Here is a 23,175-nt window from a genome sequence, read left to right on the forward strand (position 1 = left end):
TCCTCCTTGTTGACCAGAAGCCCAGCCTGCGTTTCGTGGAATCGTGGAATTACGGAATCAGGGAATTTTTTACATTAGCCAAGACCCATCAAGCAGTCCAACCAGTCCACCCAGCACTGCCAAGGCCACCACTGAACTCTGTCCCCAAATGCCACTTCTACACATCTTTCAAATCCTTCCAGGTTGTCCCACCAGTGCTGGGGCTGGACAACCCTTTTTCTGAAGAAATTTTTCCCAATATCCAACCCCTCTCCTCTGGTGCAATTTTGGGCCATTTCCATTTGTCCTGTCAAAGGCTGTCCTACCAAGATTTGTGATGCCTCTCTGAAATTTAATTCCAGGGTTGCCTGCCATGCAGCAAGGTGGCATCTTGTCCAGGGCAAGGGGCAGGAAGGACAGGAGCAATCCTGACAGGGACCCAGTGACAGTTGTGGCTCTTCCATCACAAGTGCCAGGTGCACAAAGAACATTCCAAATCTCTCTGCCAGCTCCAGTGTGCAGAAACCATCTCTGGAGCTTCATGGAACCAGTTTTATTCCCTTTGAGAAGACTGGGGTGATCCAAATTTAATTATTTTGTTGGTTTTTTGTTTTTTTTTTTTCTGAAATCCGTGTCTGAACTTTGGACTCGTGTTTGATTTTCTTTCCCTCTTCTCTAACGAGGTCCTGAAGGATGAAGCTCTTCTAGCTTGAGATGAAGGTCCTCCAAATGAGAAGTACAGAGCCATGGCTGCCAATTTAATTAGCTCTCATGCATTCACATGCAGATGGAAGGATTTTTGGAAGGAGAGAATCTATTCAAGATGAATAAATTACTTCAGTTTTTAAATAACTCAACCAGCAGTTCTATTCCCCTCTGCTAATATTTCTGTCAGTCAGGTCAAGGATAATGAAGCAGAATTCTAGAAAGGGTCACCCAAACCTTGGCTTTTTTAAAAAATTGCAAATGTTCCCATTCATAAAACCCACATCTGCAAGTACAAAATCAACAGTTGAATGTTTGCCTTTTCTGTGTCTGTATTTCTCCAAGGAGAGAAGATTTTTACCCAGATTTCACTTCTAACGTTCCGCTGAAGTTTCTGAAGGAAGAACAAGTCTTCTAAACTTTGTTCCTGTTATTATTTTTACCTGTGGGTAAATATGTTCTTTGCTGTTAATAGAGTCAGTGTTTTCCTTCCATAAGAAGAACATTTTCCGTGTGTTTCTATCTTGCTTTAGAGTTCCTTTTCTCCTAATTTTTGTAAGTTTATTTTTAACTTCTATTGAAAAGAGAAACCATGAAAACCCAACCCTATAAGGGAACATGGCTTATGGAATAAAAGAAAATTACCAAAGTATTGTGGAAGATTTTAGAGATATACAAAGAGCAAAGTGCAGTGTAGCAGGACCCAGGTGATGTGTTTTAGAAAACCACTCCCAGCAGATGAAATAGCTGCTAAAACAGGTGTTTATTCCAAAAGCTGCAGCAATGCTGCTCTGTCATGTCCCCTGAAATCATCCCTGCTGCATCATGAGACGTTCAGCCCATGGTATGGCGGGGAACCCGGCGGGACTAACAGGATGTGACAGACAACATTTAGCAAAAATATTCCCTCATTTGACTCAGATCCTTGCCATCAGCTCCAATCAGGAGCGTGGTCCCAAGTGAGGCTGACAGATGGATGTGAATTCACCGAGGAACAGCATCCAGTGGAAATCTGAAAGTTTCTTGTTCTCTACCTGGTGTTTGTCCTGCTGATGGTTTTGCTGTGCCCAGCTCCTCTTTCTCAGCATCTCCTCCCTGCTGTGAGTAGTGAGACGGGTTAGTTGTCATTTATTTTGACATAACTCGTGACTTTCACATGAGGGATTAATCACATGCTTGGTACAGAAGTGCTGTCAACTGACAGCTGATGGAATTGCTGTAAACAGTTTTTATATGAGGTGAATTGTGAACTACATGAGAAGGTGTTTGGACTCTGTATTTATGTTTAGAGAGGCAGTATTTTAGGGAGCAAGAGGTTTGTCTCTGAAGACACCTCTATTTTGCAGTGTGACAAAGTCTTTTTGATGGACTTGAAAATATGGGACTTTGTTATTACTCTTGAAGGAACTGTTTTATGGTAATACTTCTAAAAAAAAAGGTTTAGGAAATAAATGCATGTTCATGGAGACAAAAAAATCAAATATCAGCCAAGCAGCTGAGGTGCAGAAGTTGCCATAGATGGATTTTTATCAATATCAGTCCTGACCTGGATGGCAATTTCCAACCCATAGGCCAGGACTTGGACAGCTGCAGAACTGTGTGTTTGGGTATCATTTGTCCTGGCAGAAATTAGGATGAGAGATCCTCATTCCAGGAGTTAAAGAGGGTTTCAGGGGTGCTGGTGAAGGTACTCCAGGAAAATCTGGCTGCTGAAATGAGAACAAATTTACACATGGACCTGAAGCTTCTCCTCCTTATGAGGAACAAGACAAGCAATGGTTTGCAAGACTCTGAAAAGAAACCTGTAGATGCCAGAAAAAAGCTCATATTGTGTCAGCAGTTCAGAGAATCCATGGTCCTTTGTCCTGCCAGAGGGAATTTTGAAGACTCTCCTCATTCAGGCATTCGTGGTCAGTCTCCCATCAGGAGTTCACAGCCTTTGTGCAGATGCATTTCATGGGGACGGCAGTGAATGCCAGCGGTGATGCTGATGATGGAAGGTGCACCTGGGGGATTTCACACCTGGAATGCCCCCAGCCTCCTGTGTGGGGGTCTCAGCACTCTGCCCAAAGGATGCTGAGGGGAAAAAGCTACTTGAGAATCATGGAATGTCCTGAGCTGGAAAGGCCCCACAAGGATCATCCAGTGCAGCTCCTGTCCCTGCACAGGCACACCAGCAATCCCAGCCTGGGCATCCCTGGGAGTGTGGCCCAAGCCCTCCTGGAGCTCTGGCAGCCTCAGGGCAGTGCCCATTCCCTGGGGAGCCTGGGCAGTGCCCAGCACCCTCTGGGGGAAGAACCTTTCCCTAAAATCCAACCTATGGATAATGCAACCTACGCAGAGTCAATGTGGAAAATTCAACCGGTGCAAAGAAGGAGAAAGGAACAACACTGACCATCTGTTTCCTTTGGTATGTGCCATCTTAGCTGATACTAGAAGCATGTATCATATCTGGGAAATGAATTCCCCATGGCTCTTGGGGAATTTTGGGAAGCAGGCCTGCTTTGCATGCCCCCCAGACACCCCAGGGTGAGCCCCTGCTGTCGCTGGGTTGGTGCTGATGCTGTTCACTCTTCCCAGGAAGCCTCAGGAGCCTCCTCAGGGCAGTCTCAGGAGGTGTGGGGATGGCTGGCAGGGTGCCCCATCAGCCCCAGGAGCAATCCCAGCTCCTGCTGCCGTGCCCATGAGCCGGGTGTGGGCTGGTGGCCCCGCAGGGATGCTCAGCAGAGCCCCAGGAGGGGAAGCCCTGGCTTGGCGAGATTCCCCGGAATGCTGCGTGGGATGGCAGCGTGGGAGGCCTGCCCAGCAGCCCCGGGGAGCTGGGATGAATAAATCCCTATCCAGAGGGGAAGTACCAGCTCTGGGTGAAACAAACCCAAGGCCCAAAGGGTCCATGCCCACCCTGGGGAGCTGCTGAGCATCGAGGAGCCCCCAGCCCGCTGCTGGCTCTGCAGCATGGGCACATCCCTGCTGCTCATCTGGGGGTGAGCCTTTACCAGGCATTCCATGCAGTGCCAGAACATGGGAAAAAAGGCTGCTCCTTGCTCCTGGTCACAACAGCCTCTCCAGCAGATTTTAAGGAAAGGTGTCTGCCCATCTCCCGAGGCATTGTGCCTTTGGGGTCTGCCTGGCTTTGGAATTTGGTGTTCCAAGTACTTTATAGAAGAAATCCTTTGAGCAAGCATGTTATTCACCTCTTACCTGATGGAAATTAACAAAAGAGTGATTAAACAATTAATACTGGATGTTGCTTAACAGTTTAAAGAGGTTTACTTAATAATTTTCTGACGCTTCCCCCCCCAATTTAGGAATAAGACAGACATAATTGAGCATGCTATTCTGGAGCTTCAAATTGCACTGTGAAGAGAATTGAAGGAAACACATTTCTTTGATTTGAATATTTTTCTCATTAACAGGACATTGAGAATAAAGCAGAAATATTTGATGCACAGAGCCTGTGGCAGTATCAAGTTAACACTGGCGTGCTCCTGCATTTTACCTCATGTTTACTAATCACTCCAAAAAAGAAAGGTCACATCTTTCATCACAAAATGGAAACTTTTTGACAGCAAACAATTGGATTTTCAGCACTCCATTTGAAGTGGATTTCAGTGTGGAGGGTGAGAGCCCAAGGCAGTGGGATGAGGTAACTGAGCAGAGCTGTGCTCTCGAGGTGTTGGGTACCACAAACTCTCAGTAAGGGTTCTCTCAGCTGTATCAGGGTATCATGCTGCTCTAAAGCAGAGGTACATGAGTTGAAATTTTTTGGAGAAGAGAATAAATAAGGTTTGGGTAGGTGTTGGAGGGCAGTTTTCACTCCCAGAGCAATGTCAGGGTTGAGGCACTGCTGCATGTTTGGGTCAGGATGCTGCAGGACAAGTCAGCCTGAAGGGTAGGAGAGCCACAGCTACCTGCAGAGTGTTAAACCACATTCCTCCTCTGAAGAGTCTTCTCTGTTTATCTTCTCTGTGCCTCCACCATGGCCTTCTCACTCTAGTCTTCTGGGTTTTTTTTTAAGACCTGTGTTTTGACAAAGTGAATTTACTTGGCAGCTGGAAAAAACCCTACCATTTTTCCCAGGTAGAAAATACAGCTTGGTAGTTTCTCAAGCAAAATATTACCCATGTAATTTCTTCTGTTTCTCTCTCATTCCCATTCCTTCTGCTCCAAAGAGAGGAGCAGCCCTTAAGTCCTTTTTGGCTGGCTGAGGGAAGTTCTGCCTCCCTGGGAGCAGTTCCCACCCATCCCTGGATGCAGATGGAAGCTGGACCAGGGGCTGTGAGTGGATGTGACCAGATGTGACCAGAGCACCGTGCTCAGAACTCCTCTTCCCCCTCCCCTAGGCTGTGCTGTGAGTTACCCTTGAGACAATGAAGTGAAATCAGAGGAGTGACCAGGAAATATCACTGGCTCTGTTCTTCCTTCCCCTCCACTGCTTGCACAGAATCAGTCACCTCCAAGGAGTCTCCCAGGTGGTGGCACCATGAGGACACAGCCTTACCCCTGGCCAGGCTTTACACCTGGCTCCTGCAGAAATCACTGCTATCAAAAGATTGCCTGAAGCTCTGGCACATATTGCATGGCGTGGCACACACCTAAGTGAGATGAATTTGAGTTCTGGGCATCATTAGCACAATAAAAACTGTGATTTTTTTTTTTTTTTTTTCAGTCCAGACCTACAGGCCATTGCAGAGAAGAGTAATCATAAGACAGAAGCGAGTTCCCTAGTTAAAAATTAATTCCCTAGACTAAAAATATAATCAAACGATGTCTACAGTATTTTATGAAGAGCTGGGAGGATAATAAAATTTAAAGCAGTGCAACATTTGCATTTTGTTCATTTCCATCCATATTTTTCCGTAGACTGCCTTTCTGTGTGCTTGTTAATCATATGCACTGCTACAGTCCTGGCATTTTAAGATCACTGTTCACATCAAGATTGAAAGGAAACTAATTACAATCACATTTCAGGGTGCTTGTTCAAAGCTCGTTCGGCGGCGGCTCCAGCACAGGAGCCTTGACCTTTATTTGTAAGCATGAAAATAAGGCAAAGATGAAAGATTGGTTTTCCTGCAGCTGGTACTCAGGGATCAGGAGGCCCTCCAGAGAGGCAGAGGTGTGGGAAGCCTCTCTCCTCTCCTCTCCTCCTCTCCCATGCTGGCAGCAGAGGCCAGTAGTGCTATGCAGAAGCTCTGCTCTACTGCGGCGAGAGGTGAACAAAAGCTCCACGGTGTTTTTCGGCTCTCCCTCCAGCTGGAAGAACATGGAAAGAACCAGAAGACCCGAGGAGTCTTCTTGACCCCCGTGCAGAGCTCTGCAGGGATTTGTTTGCAGTGCCTGTGCTGCACTCTGTGCTCGGGTAGCCAAGGTGTTGGCACGTGCCAGCTCTGAGCGGTGCCAGGGTCTCTTCTGCCACTCATTCCATGGTTCAACAACACCCACAGTACTCAGGTGGATGCACTGGGGCAGAATAAGGTCCCTCAAACCTTAGGCAAGGCAGGTAATCCTAAAGCAATCCCTGATTTCACTCAATGGGAATGCATTGAGAGTGTGCTGGAGGCAGATTTATCTTGTAGGTTTCACTTCTGTGTCCCTGAATTTTCCAAACTGCTGTTTTAATGAATTTGTGCTGTGCTGAGAGCGAGCTGAGGGCTGGTTACACACAAGATTTTCACCCAGGAGTTGCTGATGGAGGGGGCTCTCCCCAAATGCTCCTTTCAGGGTCCCTGCCCAGTGTTCAAAGCCGAGCCACAGCGAGTGTGACCCCCAAAGGATCTCCTGGGCTTCCACCCAGCCTGGATTATCACGACTTTCCCTGGAATGAGTTCATTGAGGAGAAGCTCCCCAGCCTGGGAGAGAAACAATCCCATTCTCCTCCCACAGTGTGTTTACCCTGCACCATCACTGCGTGTGCTCAGCCCTGTGTCCAGGCAATCTCTACTGCAGCCCTGACATCCAGTGGGGTTTTGGCAGCATCTGCCAGGTAATTGTGTCTCCTGGTTGGAAAAGTTTGGGGCACCAAGCAGTGAGAGAAGGGGAATTCATCTCACACCCAGCTCCCAGTCCCTCAGCCTGCTGCAGGGCCATGCCAAGGACACAGAACTTATGTGCTGCTGGGACCCTGGATGCCACTCAAACCAAGCAGCAGCGATGATTTTGCAACACTTTTTGTGATGTAGTCTCCTTCTCTCTACATTCTTCAAAGCACAAATTTACCCAGACAAATATTTACAGAAACCGAAGGAAAAAATAGACTGGTGCTATAGACACTGCAGCAGTGAACTTCTAATTACAATCCACAAAGTGTTTATGAATAAATTTATCTATTATTTGTCTACTTCGAGCGTACACTTTGCCTTGTACCATTACATGCTGAAGGAAACAATATGCAGCATGAAAATGAAAACAATTTGACTTAATTATTTACACCATTACCGCCACTTTGAATTAGGCCTTCCATTTCTTCGGGATTTTGTAAAATTTACCCGGCAATTACACTTGCTTAATTAATTTTATTTATCTACTACTACAACGAGATGAAAACAAAAAACCTACCGGAATGCAAAGTACAAGCTGAGTCCCCTAACTGTAAATGCTGCTTTTAAGGCTTTATGATAAAAATGTAGTATTTTGTACCATTTCATTCCAAGCCTATCTGGCCATGCTCCAGTACTATTTAAGCGTAAACAGGAAAAGCCTTGGAGGACGAGTAATCACACTTAAATGACACAAAGATCATTATAATGATGTTCCAAAAACATGGCAAAATTAGATATTGCAGAACTGTTTTCTTCTCTGAAGTGTTCCACCAGATGGTGAAGAGTGCTGAAACCGTAGATCCGAGAGAGGGGAGGAAAAACATCCCCACACTCCCCTCACTTGTCTCAAGTGGCACCTCACACCTTGGCTCCATCAAACCTCCGAGCTCAGGATGACACCGAGGTGTTTGAGTGCTGAATCACAGCCTGGGAAAGCCCTGCTTTGTTCCATTCAAGTTGCCAACTGAATTTTTTTTGGATCCGAGGACGAAGGAGGGCGTCAGCAGAAGCGATGGCGGTAATTTGTGAAACTCTTAAGGAGATATTTTCAGAGCTCGTGGAGAGGAAGAGCCTTGTCTTTGAATGGCTGCACAATGAGTGCATTTTGATACAGGAAAAGAGTTGGGCTTTTATCAGAAACGGCGCTGCATCAGTGGGGATGTGTCAGGGAGCCTGTAAGGGGGGCTAACAAGGCTTCTGTAAATGGGGTTTATATCAATGGGGAGATGTCTGTGCGTGTTTTGCTCTCCAAAATGGCCACAAGTGAGGCAAGCCTGCCTCTTTATCACTATTGGTCTTCCTTTCCAAAAGACTTTGAAAGTTAACCTCCACAGGACCTGCTGCATCTTCAGATGTCATCAGATTTTTGGGTTTTTTTGTTATTAGAAATATCTGAGAAATATCTAGAAAATTGGAATTACTCATGAAAGGAACATCTAATTTTGCTTTTTAAATATTGGTCAGGGGGTTCTACTTTTAGGAATATCGGTGAACCTCAAGTACCTGCTGTCCATCCATCCATCCATCCATCCATCCATCCATCCATCCATCCATCATCCATCTATCTATCCATCCATCCCTCCATCCATCCATCCATCCCCTCCTGAACTTCTGATCTCTTTCAATACATATTGTGGGGAATCCATAAATTAACAAGGTGAAGTATTGGGGTGTTGTGGTTTCTGCTGACCCATTCCCAGTCCTGGCTCCCTTTGGAAATCCTGACATGTCCTGGGAGACAGTGAAGTCACAGTAGGGACACGGGCTGTGCTCTGGGGCGCACTGAACGAAGGAGAAGAGGGTGTAAAAGTATTTGTAAACCTTCCACCTTCCTGAAACGTTTGGTGCAAATGTATTTCCAAGCTTTCCACCTTCCTGAAATATTTGGTTTCTTAACATTTCCTCAGGAACACACATGACAAATCCAGATCCACAGGAAAACTTGTCCTTTTTCTCTGAAAGATCCTGAAATGGAAGGTGACTTCATTCCCGACTGGCAGTCATTCTAATTCCATGCTGAGCAAGGGAACAGCCTCTTACTCACTGTGTTACAAATATTTTTGAACAGAATGTTCACAGGGTCCGAGGAATGGCCCCCATGCTGCATTTGCTGCACTTCCATTATTCAGAGTTGGCAATAAAAATCACACAAAATTCTCCCCCCTTTCCATCACCCCCCATCCAATGGACGTTTGGAAATGGGGCTTGCAAACGGGAGAGGGGGAACACAACATCAGCAATCCCGTTTATCCCTTTGCATCCAGCTCACCTGCTTAAGTGAGAAGCCTGTGCATGGCTGGTTTTCAATGGCCTGTGTTAAATGAAGGGCTGATTGCACCCCCCTGCCTCCAGGACAGAGGACCATTGGCTGAGCAGCCACTGCAGGTGACATTAGATGTCATCCCAACCGTCCCTCTCATGGCATCGGATAGAAAGTACCCCAGAATCTTCAAAATTAACTCTGAGCCAGTGGGAGCTGGCACTGATGCCACGTTATTCCCAAGTCTAACAACATGGGAGAACGGGCTCTAAGGGACAGTGTGCCTCAGTTTTCCCTCTGCAAAACAGCAACACAAGGATTTTGGGAAAGCATTCTTCTATTTTCACTCAACACGGATTATTCTCTTTTTAGAAGGGCTCTTTGAGCAATGCCAAATCCTTCCAAAAACTTGATTTACCAAAAAAAAAATTAAAACTACTTTACAATAATTAGTAACCTCTCTGTCTTGAGGAAGGCAAAGGTTTTATTCTGCTGTCTGAGCTTAATTATGTTTTCAGAGCAGTGTCATGGAGGCTGAGATGAAATTCTTGCTTTGTGTGCAAGAAAGTCACACCACATTTGCATTTGTTTGACAGAAGCCCTGATCTCATCCAATATGGAGTGCACGAATTTGGCAACGCTCCCGTTGGACATCTATTTTATATTCTGCCTAAATTCCAGGCAAAATATCATTCCTTGCACTTAAATGCTGATACCTTTGAGGGAGGGAATAAAGCCTGGTCCGTCCAAATGAAATCCCCTGTGGGGCTGTGCCTCAGAGCTCTGTCTCCACCAGCCAGCAGAGGCTGCTCTGGTGTTAATGATTCATTATTAAATCATTCTTTATTTTCAGTAACAAAGCACATGGAGGAAATCAAACCCAAATATTGAAATGATGAAATGATCCATGAGCCAGAATTCCATGGAATGTGCTGTGTGGGAGTGGGTTGGGAAGCAGCAGCCCCCAGCCCAAGGAGCTGGACAACCTGCTGCCCACTGGATTTTGCAGCTCTGGGAAATGTGGGCAGGTGGGCTCTGGGAATAGCAGAGCACATCCTTATTCTGATGAGATGGTAAGAACTGGGATTACTCTTCTAGTACATAAATTCTGTCACTCTGACTCCTAAACCCCAGGGTTTGTTCAACGAGGAGAGCTGTGGATTTGAACCGGATACTTGAAATAAACCAATTGTCAGCCCTTACTTAGCAAACAGGATTTTTTTTTTTTCTTTCCCAGTTATTAATTTCCTTAAATGTAAAGTGACATCTAAAATGAAAACAGTTTATTGCTTGCCAGGAGCAAAGCCAGCCTAATTTAAGAAATCCAGAATTAAAGCTTTTGAAGCATATCAGGGCATGTTTATAAAACAATTATCATTGCAAACGCTCTCTCAGCTCAATGCAGCCTCTTCAGGCCACCTCCAAAACCTGAAACTTCATCACCAGTCGTCCCCACCCCGACATGTTCCATCAATTGCATAAAATCAGGTCATCCTTTGATTGCAGCTTCCCTCTGCTGACCCAGGCGTTGAATCCCAAACCGAACCCACCTGGAACGGATTCCGTGCTGAAAAAAAATCAACTCAGTGCTTAAAATTAAGTAGTAGGCTCATTATTAAAAACTGACAGCAGACAAAGGAGAGCAGTGACCTCTCCAGCAGAGCATTTAAATCTTTGCACAACATGCTCTGCTTGTGCTGGGCTGGTTTCACAAACAACAGCTGTGGAGTTCGTTAACATATGAATCCCCTTGAGGTAATTTGGAGGAGCCAAATGTGCTAAACTAAACACCTCATTAAAACAGTCCTTTAAAAAACAAAACAAACCAAAAAACCCAACCCCAACCCAACCCCGAACTCGTTTCACATTCCACGTCCACACGTGGAGATTGAATTGAGTGGAATTCACTCAGCTCCGTGGCTGGAAATAGTGGGGGTTAAACAATATTTTTTTCTCTGTTGAGATGCACTTGAGACTAAAGTGCCTTTGAAGCATGCCTGTCACAACGAAGCAATTAACTGAGGACAATAATGTTTTCTTTTCCTCCCTGTTACTGAGCACAGGACACGAGTTTGTACTCAGATAAACAGGAGGGACAACATTTCCCTGGGTCTGGGGGGAGAATGGACACAACCAAAGGGACTCCCTTGGATGGAGCAAGGCAGAATCACACCGAGTGCTCCTGGGGTCACTGTGTGCCCCAGGAAGGCCTTGCAAGAGATTTGCAGAGAAATCCTCCATGAAAACACTGCTGCAAGTCCAGGTGAGCACACACAAGAGGTGCAGTCCAAAGAGAGTGGGGGAAACACGTCCTGCCCTTGTTCCTGCAGGCTCCAGAGGGCTCTGATCAAAATTTCCTCCACTTCTTTCAGTCCTTCTTTATTTCTCCATGATGCTGCTGGGATAATTCTGCTGGTAAAAAGGTTCACAAGCTCCTTGGGGCTGCTCCTGCTGGAAAACAGCATCTCCTGCCCAGGTAACACTGCTCAGTGAAGCGCTGGAGCTTGAATATCTCCTGTGATGAGGCTGTCCAAAAAACCCACAGGAATCCAGGTCTCTCCTTGGAAAATCACCTTTTCTTCTCCGTCTCCAGCTGAATCTGTTGGTGACTGGAAGGAAGGATGTGATGGACATGTGTTTCATGGTCTGCAGGGAATTTTACAATGTTAAAAACAATAAAAAGTTTGATCCCCAAAACTGCCTGCCTCCAAAAATATGGAAATTAGTTACCCCTCCTTTTTACCGCTGGTTTTCTATCTACATCAAGATACTTTTTAAGAGATGTCCCTAGAATTTATTAATTCCTTATGGGAGTGCAAGTTTTCTTTTAAAAATGTAGATGTTTTTTCAGATTTTGATCATGATCTGAAAGGCAAATAACTTGAAATTTTTTAGGTGCTAGAGTATTATGAAGCAACCGCCCATTTTCCTTCAGGAAATTGTGGTTTAAGGTTCTCCTGAATGACCTCAAGGATGCTATAATTTGTGTTTTTTTGGTTTTTTCCTACCAAAAAAAAAAATCTTATTTTAATGCTCAATCCTCATCTATTTTATGTTTCCTTTATCAGGAAAACAGCAACCTAATTAGCAATGATAATTTGGAACTTCCACAAGAAACCTTTCACACAGATAAAAACAACACAAGTTGGGTAACATTGAGGCACTTATGCATGCTCCACAGTTTTTATTTTCCTTTTTAAAGCCTTTATTCCTGAATTTTAGGCCAGGAACTCTGTTTTAGGGAGGTGGATAAAAAAAAACCCTCATGCCTACAATCCTATTTTTGTTCACTTTAAAGCACAGCTTTATAACATGCAGGAATTTCCTCAAGGTTTTGTAAATACTCGTCTGAATTCCTCCCAGGTATTAGTATGTCATCCAAAAACCAGAAAACACTATTTATTCTCTGCAGGATTCAATCCATTTGCCTTTGAAATCCTGCAGGTACCTGGCTCCCCCCAGGGTAATCTCGCCTCCTTCAATAGGCACAAATGTGTGAGTTCACTCAGAATTAGTGCGTTTTTAAAACTCAGGCTCCTGCCGTGCTGCCAGGCTTTGGACAAGCCCACTTTGGAGAAGTCTGTTCCCTCTGCCAGCTTCTGAGGTAATTCCTGTGCTCTGGGGGCTTTAGTGGGCACACAGAGCAGCACCTGCCCTGCCTTCCACATCTACAATCAGTCCCACTCTTCCAAGGGCTGGAATTGCTTTTCCACGGTGCCTCTGCTGTGTTCTGCACAATTCTGCCTCTAACAAGTGCAAATATTCTTGCTGCTTTCCTTTCAGCACAGTTTTTGGCTTGGTAAATCCAACTTTGGCTCCTCCCACTGGCATTACCGTGCTGCTTCTCAACCTGGCTCCAAGTTTTGGCTGATTTTTGGAATTTAACAGCTTTACCAGTGAAGCTATTGGTTGTTTATTGTTGATACCTTGATACTGGTTTATTTTACCTGGATTTTACCTTTTCTTAACCTAGAGATGAGGCAACTAAGACAGGTTTTAAAAACTCTTATTCTAATTTTATGAGAAGAGTGAGACAAAACAGCTGTTATAATTCACACCATCACAATCAAAAGCCAGTTACTTCTTAGTTACAAAACCCAAAAAGGTTTCTTATCTTATCAGCTTTTTACCACACTATGCTGTAAACACCTTAAAACCAATCATCTAAAATTACTCCTCAGGGGTCCTGCTACAATACATCTTTCATAGTTCTATTTCTCCAAAGTATCTAATCTTATTTACAAAACCATCCTTTAAAACTTTTTTTTTTTAACTCCATTTCTCACATTTCTTATCTGATGAAGAAAATGTTGTTCTTATTTGTATGTAAACCTTATTTGAAGGTTTACATACAAGTACACATTATATAAACCTTCTGTCAAACCCTAAAAACTCTCCACAAATCCATTTCCCACACCAGGAACCTCCAGTGGCCCTGCCCTTCCTGGGATTGGTGCCTCTCATTTCCTGAGATAAATGTTGGGTGATGACCTTGGGATGATCCAAGCCCTGCCTTCAGCATCCTCATTCCCTCCTGGCCTGAGAGCAGGGTGTCACCAAGATTATTGACTTTTAAATGCTGCCACATTTGAGAGGATTAAATTGAACCCCAAACCTCCACCAGTGGCAGCTCCTTCATCCACCCAACACCCAGCAGCTTCTTTCTCAGTCTGGGGAATTGTACACAAACAACAAATTGATTTCTGAGAGTCTTTCCCATAGAATTACCATAACAACAAGGACAAGTCATTTAAAGCAAGCCAAAAATGCAGAATTTCTGGGCTGGTTCCTTGGTTCCTTATTTGCAACTGAAATTGTTCTAAGCAGGAATTTGTGGCAGGCACATGATGTTTTGCAGAGGCTTTATAAGGACTTCAGAATCCATCTTGCTGCCTTTGGAAAACCCAAGACTGAGCACTGCAACTGCAGCATAAATCTTTAAATTGTATTTTTACCTAACCAGTACAAATTCCTTTGCATAAATGTATTTTCAACAGCAGTTGCATAAAATACTGCTCATAATAAGAAGGTTTTGAAACCTTCCACTCTTTTCATATGTCTGGAAAGTCTCATAAATGGCTTTTTATCCATGAGCTTACTTTTTAAATATTTAAAACAAAATTTTTTTGTGCTTTTTTTTTTTTGGATGAGTTAAAAAATAACCATCAAATAACCCAACAGACTGAGAAGACAGTGGCCACCTAAGAAGGAGAGTTTTTAATGGAAAGCTCTCATTTTGGATCCTGCCACAAACCTGAGAATTGGCTGCCACACAACTGCAAACTTGAATCATCACCCAAGTGAAACCAAGGCATTCAGATTATGGGTTTTTGGAAGTTAAAACCCTGCCTAAGTTCCTCGTGCCTCCTTCTGCCTGCAGCCAGTGCCTCCAAAGAGCAGCTCTTTCCCTCTCTCTCCTTTGACAAGAGACAAATTTGGCTCTCAGAGCTGCCCTGCCTTGCTCTGGAAAATGAAATTTCATTTGAGGCATTTCCATCAGGTCCTGACGGTGTTTAACCATCTTTCTCCCAGGCTGGAGCAGAGAGCAATAAAGGAGCAGGTCACCACAAAATGGATTAAATGCAAACTCACGTGTGTCACACCAAAGTTCACCATTGACCGAAAGCAAAATGGATTTTAAAGTCTTTTGAGAGCAGCAAGATTCTAAAGGAATTGATCAAATTACTTACTTTTATATTGCCATAAAGCTACAGAGATATTCTCTGTCTCCTGTGTGTTTTGAAAAGATCAAAATTTTGTCCAAGGGCCAAATGAGATAATAAAAATAAAAATAAAAATAAAAATAAAAATAACAATAAAAATTAAAAATAACAATAAAAATAAAAACAAAAATAAAAATAAAAATTAAAAATAACAATAAAAACAACAACAACAACAACAACAACAACAACAATAATAATAATAATAATAATAATAATAATAATAATAATAATAATAATAATAATAATAATAATAGTATAAAACCCAAGAAAGACTACTGGGGAATACCTTAGAACTAGTAATTATGTTTTAAAAAGACCTTATGGTGACCTTTTACCTTACAGAGTTAGGTTTAATTATAGAAATGTTTTTACCTCAAGGTGATTAAAATAATCAATATTTTTTTATTTTTTGGTAAAACTTCCTGCATTGCTCATGGAGTTCTATTGGATATCTCTGTTATTCATGAAATTAAAGAGCTAAAAGAATATTAATTAAGGAAGAAACAATATATTCAGCCCATAAAAGGAGGTGGACATGCATGAAAAAGAAATAAATATAGAGAGGGTTAAACTCCTGCAAGTGGTTTGGTGCTGAATTGAGTAATGGGCTGAACACAGAATTTTTTTGTCCTCCCTACTCAAGATTTACTCTACTAATGACCCAATTTTCAAATCCCTGATATTTGAAAGCATTTGGAGTCTTCTCAAATGTCAGGGTAATAAAAATAACTTTGTATCAAAACTTGTGTCGAGGGGTGGGTTCCTGTTTACTGCTCTGCCTGGTGTGACAATAAAGGATTTTAGTACTAAGAAATTTATTTAAAAATTATTTTATTATTCAATTCATCAGAGCTTTTCTCAAATAAACAAACCCCATTTTTACAGACTGTTTATCCTGTTGGCATGGGAGGGCTCTCAAACACAGATCCCAAACTCCAGGTCCTGTCAGGGATCCCAGTCTGAGGAAAAACTGTGGGAAAGCAGCACCACTAGAGGTCACTCCACATTAATTGTTACCTAATTAACACATTCTGACCCCACCTTTTAGGCCATTCTGTCGCTTTCAAACTGAAAGCAGCGTCAGCTTTGACTCCTCAGCTAATTCTGCCCAAACTCAGAAGAGCTGGAGACTGAAAATTTTCCTTCAGCTCTTCCCTCCCATGACTCTTCCCAAGGCTCCCAAATCAGCTTTGCCATGGACTCTGCAGGCAGCAAATCATTCTTCCCTCAGCCTTGAGCTGAACAAAGCTGGCACTGATGGACCTCTGGAAGTGCTGGGTTTGGAGGCACTCAGCCCTGGCTGGGTTATCTCAAATAGCTGCTCACCCATTTCGAAAATTAAACCAAAATGAATTTTACAAGAGAGGGAAATAGATGGGAAAATAATGTCTTCAGTGTTTTCAGGTCCTTCCCCGACTACACTGTAGCCCTGTAGCTCTTTAACCAATGAGAGACAAAAAAAAAGTAGCTCTTTGAAACCACTGACTCACTAAAAATGAGGTGAAGCAAAGTTTAACTTTGATTAACGAGTATCTGCTGAAATATCCCTGCATGTGTTGAATCCAAAAGCACATGTTCTATTGGCAGGGATTTTCCCATGATCGCAGAAAATGATGGGTGCAGTTTGTTTGCCCGAGACAAAGGGGAAAGGGAGAGCTGATGAGTGTGTTCTGCAAGGGGTGCCCTGCCCACATCCCCTGGTGGAGGTGATCAAACTCACCTGGGGCACTCAGAGCTTCAAATCTCCTCAATCACTCCTCAAATCCAGCTCAGTGCTGGCAAACCCTTGGGCAGCCAAGCCCTCCAAAAGGGTGCTCTACCCAAAATGTCCAATCTCTACCCAAAATGACCAATCTCTACCCAAAATATCCAGTCTCTACCCAAAATGTCCAATCTCTACCCAAAATGACCAATCTCTACCCAAAATATCCAGTCTCTACCCAAAATGACCAATTCTTATTTAATTCCTCTTTTTGGCTTGCTGCTCATCCTCCCCTTCTCTTCTCCCCTTCCACTCAGCTGAACTGGTGCAAACTCACGTGTCACACCAAAGTTCAGCGTTGACCGAAAGCAAAATAGATTTTAAAGTCTTTTGAGAGCAGCAAGATTCTAAAGGAATTGATCAAATTACTTACTTTTATATTGCCATAAAGCTACAGAGACATTTTCTGTCTCCTGCGTGTTTTGAAAGATCACAATTTTGTTAACAATAATAATAATAGTGGTATTAAACCCAAGCAAGACTATTAGGAAATAATTGAGAATTAATAAGCATGTTTTAAAAAGAATTTACAGTGACCTTTTACCTTACAGAGTTAGGTTTAATTGTAGACATACTTTCACCTCAAGATGACTAAAATTATCAATTTTTTGATTTTTTAGTAAAACTTCCTGCATTGCTCATAGAGTTCTGTTGGGTTTTTCTATGGGGTATTTCTGTTATTCATGAAATTAAAGGCTGGATTAGCCACTTTATCCTTATGTATGAGCCTGAGAACTGCAAAGAATATTGCAGTTCCCTGAAAAATCATTCTGTGTTCCCTGAAAAATCATTTGGTAACCTCTGAAGACCAGCTCGTGTGCAGCTGGAGGAGAAAACATTGGCCACCATTAGCCACCACCAGTGTGAGTGAGAAATTTGTCAGAGGCTCTGGTTTTCTGCCTCCTACATCAAGGTGATAAATAAATAGATTATCAGCATCCAAAAAGTCACATGGCTTCTCTCCGCACTTCGTAGAGAGATTAATCTTGCAAGATTAATCTTGCAGAAGTATAAAGCAGAATGAGGCAAAAAAAAATAAAAAATAGCAAGCTCATTGTCTAGACTAATAGAGTTTAGATTTCATTATAATTTTTTTAAACAGTGAAGGATCCTCTAAGCTTCCACCCAAGGAGCTTGGAGGGCCCATTGTGATAGACAGGAGGTGATGATTTTAAACTAGAAGAGGGCAGATTCAGATTGGATTCAAGAAAGATGAGGGTGGTAAAACTCAGGCACAGGCTGCCCAAAGAGGTGGCGGATCCCTCATCCCTGCCAATATTCCAGGTCAGGCTGGGTGGGGCTTGGAACAACCTGGTCTGGTTGGAGATGTCCCATGGCACTGGGTGGCCTTGGGAGGTCCCTTCCAAGCCAAACCATCCCACGATTCTGTGATTTGACTCCAAGGTTTTCCATGATCTGAGCCATCCTCCAGCTGCTCATGCTTCGTGTGTCCTACAGGCACCACCTTTCCCACGGATGGAATTCCTGTCTGCCATCATTCCATCACATCTGCCCCTTTGTCCTGGAGATCTTTGGTCACCCTGGGCTCCCTCTGAGGAAGTTCTTGGTTGGACACATCCCCTTTCCTCAGTTCCTGCTGCATCCACAAAGATTCAAATTGTGCTTGGATCTCAAGTCTCCATGTCAGCCCTGCAATTCCTGTGCTCTAAAAAGGGCTGGATAAAGAGGATTAAGGGCTGCTCAACAGAAACCCAGCTAGAAAAACAAGTTTATCCAAGCCTCTTCTTTGGGAGATCTCAGCTACTGGAGATCTTGCTCCAGAATGGGTCAGAGAGTTATTTAACAGATATAGACCTTCTCAGAAACATTTGCTGAACTGTCATCATGCAACAAAACTCAATTTTTAAAGCCAGATCTCTAATCCTGACATGGAAAAATGGAGGAACAGGTTTGCTTTTTTTTTTTTTTTTTCAAAAATTGGGTCTAATTAAGGAAAAAGCCCTTACTGATGAAAAGTTAGAACAAAAGGCCAATGGCTGAAGAGTCTCAGTGGAGAAAATCAAAATCAATGGGCTTAGACAGAGAAACTGTCACTCCCTTTAAGAGGAATCACAGCTTTTGACATAGAAATAGTTGCACACCTCCAGAAGTCTTGAATTCCAGCCCCCTGAAGGGATCAGTTGCCCCAGCTGAGTGATTTTTGCCAATTATCCTCCTGTTCCCTGATCAATCTATTTTTCTGCCCATTGTTATAGCAGCACCTATTCTAAAATACTCTCAGTTGGAGCAAATAACTTCCTGTTCCTTTTCTTCTCAGCTCCCCAAAAAGATCATTAGCAGCACAGCAAAGTTCCTTGCAAGATTTCCACCCAGCTGACACAACAATTTGCAATGACTTCTCCTTTCCCCCCTACAAACTTGCTTTTTATTCTTATCCCTCATCATCAAAAAAAGCTCATTTCCAAATTACAACACCTAAATCCCAGAGGAGACTCTCAATCCCCTGCACGGTTTTAATGGAAATATCAGAAAATAAGGAAAAAAACAAAGGTTTTTTCTGGTTGAAAACATGCACAGATGTTCTTTTCACAATATAGGGGTTAGGTGGTGCAGTTGTCAGTGACACACTTTTTTATCAGGCTTTTAAAAGCATTTAATGCCGAAGAATAAATGTAGTTTTTCCAATCAATGTTAAAATCTTCAGCGTGGATAAAATCACTTCATACACATGATTGGGGTTTGGGTGCTTTGATTTTTGCAATAATCCAATAAAAGCTCAAAATTAGCACTGAAAACGAAGGGAAATCAACCAATTCTGATGTATTAGGGAAATTATAAAACACAACTCACTGTGGGCATTATAATTGAGTGCATGGAGCTGATGAGCAGCTGAATGAGCTGCCATAAGTTTTTTATTTCAAACTAATCCATAAACTGCTTTTTCAATCCTCTAAAAGCACATAAAACACCAACAATTCTTTCAGAGCGTCCCCATCAATCCAATCAGAAAAATCATAGGTTTCAGATGACCACCCATAGCTGTGGTACTAAAAATATCCTGGTTATCCATCTAAAACTGGTGTTGCAGTGGTGTTGGCCAGGATATTTTGCCTCATTACTTCATGTTCTCATTCTGCTGTTTATTGTCTTGTCACCTTATATTTATATCATTTGGCCTCTATCTTCCATAGCAATTAAAAATGGCATTTCTTTAACCCTGGTTTTGCTGGTTTTCCCGGTGCTTTCACCACATTTCCATGCCTGGACTGGGATTGATTGCCACCACCACTCTATGGGCAACGACCTCTGCCATTAAAAGAATCTTTAAATGCTTGATTTACTGCATTCTTTGCTTTAATTTGTTTTTGCCGTGATGGGATCTGTGACTCTTTGGCACACACAGTCACCACTCAGCAGAGAGACCCTGGAAATGTCTGGATGTGGATTCCCTTTGTCACTGGACATGGTGAATCCTGGAATGGCTGCAGCTTGGAAACACTCCCAGACTGGGCACACAGGGGACACTGGGAATTACACACCGGGCTCCAGCTCTCTGCATTTAGTGACCAAATCTTGGCTATGGGAAGAAAAGAGGGGCTCAGCCAATATTATCTGGTAAAGTGGAGATAACCACAGCTAAAAAGGACTTCATGTGTCCAGAAAAGGAGGTGATAGACTGGATTAGATTGGACTGGGACAGGAAGGATTAGGGGAGAGGAGCCTGACAGTGAATTCATTCTGATCTGCAGCAGATATTATAAAGTGCTCTTTGCTGGTTGCATCCATCCAAAGACTCTCCCTAGGAACTGTGTGTGTTAGGGACAGGTTGCAGCTCAGTTTCCAGGATTGGCTTTGGACATTTTTGGGACCCAAAGCTGGAGTTCTGAAGCCCATGGAGGAGTTATCAGGAATTCAGCCCATGCTGTGTGAGGGTCACCAGTGGCTTTACCTCTCTCAGAGCAGGAACCTCTCAAAGTCATTTCACTGGCAAAGCATTTCCATCCACCAACATTCCCACAAGGAGGTACTTTTTTCTTTCACCAGGAAAAGGTTCTTCCCCAGAGGGTGCTGGCACTGCCCAGGCTCCCCAGGGACAGGAACAGGCTCCCCAGGGACTGGAACAGGCTCCCCAGGGAATGGGACAGGCTCCCCAGGGACTGGGACAGGCTCCCCAGGGAATGGGACAGGCTCCCCAGGGACTGGAACAGGCTCCCCAGGGACTGGGACAGGCTCCCCAGGGACTGGAACAGGCTCCCCAGGGACTGGGACAGGCTCCCCAGGGAATGAGACAGGCTCCCCAGGGACTGGGACAGGCTCCCCAGGGAATGAGACAGGCTCCCCAGGGACTGGGACAGGCTCCCCAGGACTGGGACAGGCTCCCCAGGGAATGGGACAGGCTCCCCAGGGAATGGGACAGGCTCCCCAGAGACTGGAACAGGCTCCCCAGGGAATGGGACAGGCTCCCCAGGGAATGGGACAGGCTCCCCAGGGACTGGGACAGGCTCCCCAGGGACTGGGACAGGCTCCCCAGGGAATGAGACAGGCTCCCCAGGGACTGGGACAGGCTCCCCAGGGAATGGGACAGGCTCCCCAGGGACTGGAACAGGCTCCCCAGGGAATGAGACAGGCTCCCCAGGGAATGGGACAGGCTCCCCAGGGAATGAGACAGGCTCCCCAGAGACTGGAACAGGCTCCCCAGGGAATGAGACAGGCTCCCCAGGGAATGGGACAGGCTCCCCAGGGAATGAGACAGGCTCCCCAGGGAACAGGACAGGCTCCCCAGGGAATGGGACAGGCTCCCCAGGGAATGGGACAGGCTCCCCAGGACTGGGACAGGCTCCCCAGGGACTGGAACAGGCTCCCCAGGGAACGGGACAGGCTCCCCAGGACTGGGACAGGCTCCCCAGGGAATGGGACAGGCTCCCCAGAGACTGGAACAGGCTCCCCAGGGAATGGGACAGGCTCCCCAGGGAATGGGACAGGCTCCCCAGGGAATGGGACAGGCTCCCCAGGGACAGGAACAGGCTCCCCAGGGACTGGAACAGGCTCCCCAGGGAACGGGACAGGCTCCCCAGGGAATGGGACAGGCTCCCCAGGGAATGGGACAGGCTCCCCAGAGACTGGAACAGGCTCCCCAGGGACTGGGACAGGCTCCCCAGGGAATGGGACAGGCTCCCCAGGGAATGAGACAGGCTCCCCAGGGAACGGGACAGGCTCCCCAGGACTGGGACAGGCTCCCCAGGAACTGGAACAGGCTCCCCAGGGACTGGAACAGGCTCCCCAGGGAATGGGACAGGCTCCCCAGGGAATGGGACAGGCTCCCCAGGGACTGGAACAGGCTCCCCAGGGACTGGAACAGGCTCCCCAGGGAATGGGACAGGCTCCCCAGGACTGGGACAGGCTCCCCGGGGACACGGGACAGGCTCCCCAGGGAATGAGACAGGCTCCCCAGGGAACGGGACAGGCTCCCCAGGACTGGGACAGGCTCCCCAGGGACACGGGACAGGCTCCCCAGGGACACGGGACAGGCTCCCCAGGGAATGGTCCCAGCCCCGAGGATGCCAGAGCTCCAGGAGGTTTGGACAACACTCCCAGGGATGCCCAGGGTGGGATTGTTGGGGTGTCTGTTCAGGGCAAGGAGCTGGGCTGGATGATCCTGGTGGAGCCTTTCCAGCTCAGGGTATTCCATCATTCCATGATCTTTGAATGGGAGTGCTGGGAGGCACAGAGAGGTTAATCCACACCACCTGCAGGTGTGCCACAGAGATGCTCTTTCCCTTTCTCAGATTCTTTGCCTTGCTTAAACCTTGGCCCAGGCTGGAGGTCTGAAATGAAATGGCAATCTGCTCCTCTCCTGGCTAATTGGAGCTGGAGCAGAGATATTTCACAAGGGAATAATGATGAGCTGCTCTCCCTGCATCCCTCTTGGTCCCCATGTTAATTTTTGTGGTGTCTCATCTGCTCTGCTGAGCTGCCAGTCACCTCCTGGGGACATTGTCACCTCCTGGGGACATTGTCCCTTCCTGGAAGCTCCTGGGACTGTCTGCCTGTCCCTCAGCTGCTTTCAGCTCCCGAGGCTGGGGCATTCCCTCTGGGAGCTGGACCTGGGGACTCTGGGAGTGCTCAGAAAGTGCCTTCCAGTTCTGGATCTCCTCATTTCCCCCCTGGCAGCTGGACCTGAGCTCAGAGGAGCTCCCTGCTAACGAGGGAGCTCCATTCTCTGATCCTCCCCTCGCCTGGCTCTGGTGGCTGAATTGCCTCTGGCTCACCTCAATCAGCTCCATTTATTCCAGGGTTTTGAGTAGCTGCATATGAAAGCCTCGCTGATGGAGATATCACATGGCTTTGCTTTGCCTACAGACAATGATTTCATCTTAATAAAGTCAGATTTTCTCTGCCTGCTGTGCTGTCAGTGAGCTCTCCTACAAGCCCCACAATGCAGCAGCTTTGTGAGGGAAAAAACACAGGACAGAATAATTTCTTTTTTCTCTCAATAATCCTGAAAATGAGCCATGACTGACAAGTGGGAGCAAGGAGGATTTGAAACACTTGGATTTCTTTTTCCAGTGTATTTTATATTGCAACTGTGGATGCCACTGCCACTGCAGGAAGAGTTATGAGAGCATTTAAAGGGTTAAGACCTTCTTATGCCTGAGGCCACTTCTAAGCCCTGGTTTTCTGTACTGCTCTGTCCTGTCAGGCTTCTTTCTCCCTCTGGTCAAAATAGTAACTTATATAATTGCCTAA

The sequence above is a fragment of the Serinus canaria genome, chromosome 9, assembly GCF_022539315.1.
Source record: "Serinus canaria isolate serCan28SL12 chromosome 9, serCan2020, whole genome shotgun sequence".
Lineage (NCBI taxonomy): Eukaryota > Metazoa > Chordata > Aves > Passeriformes > Fringillidae > Serinus > Serinus canaria.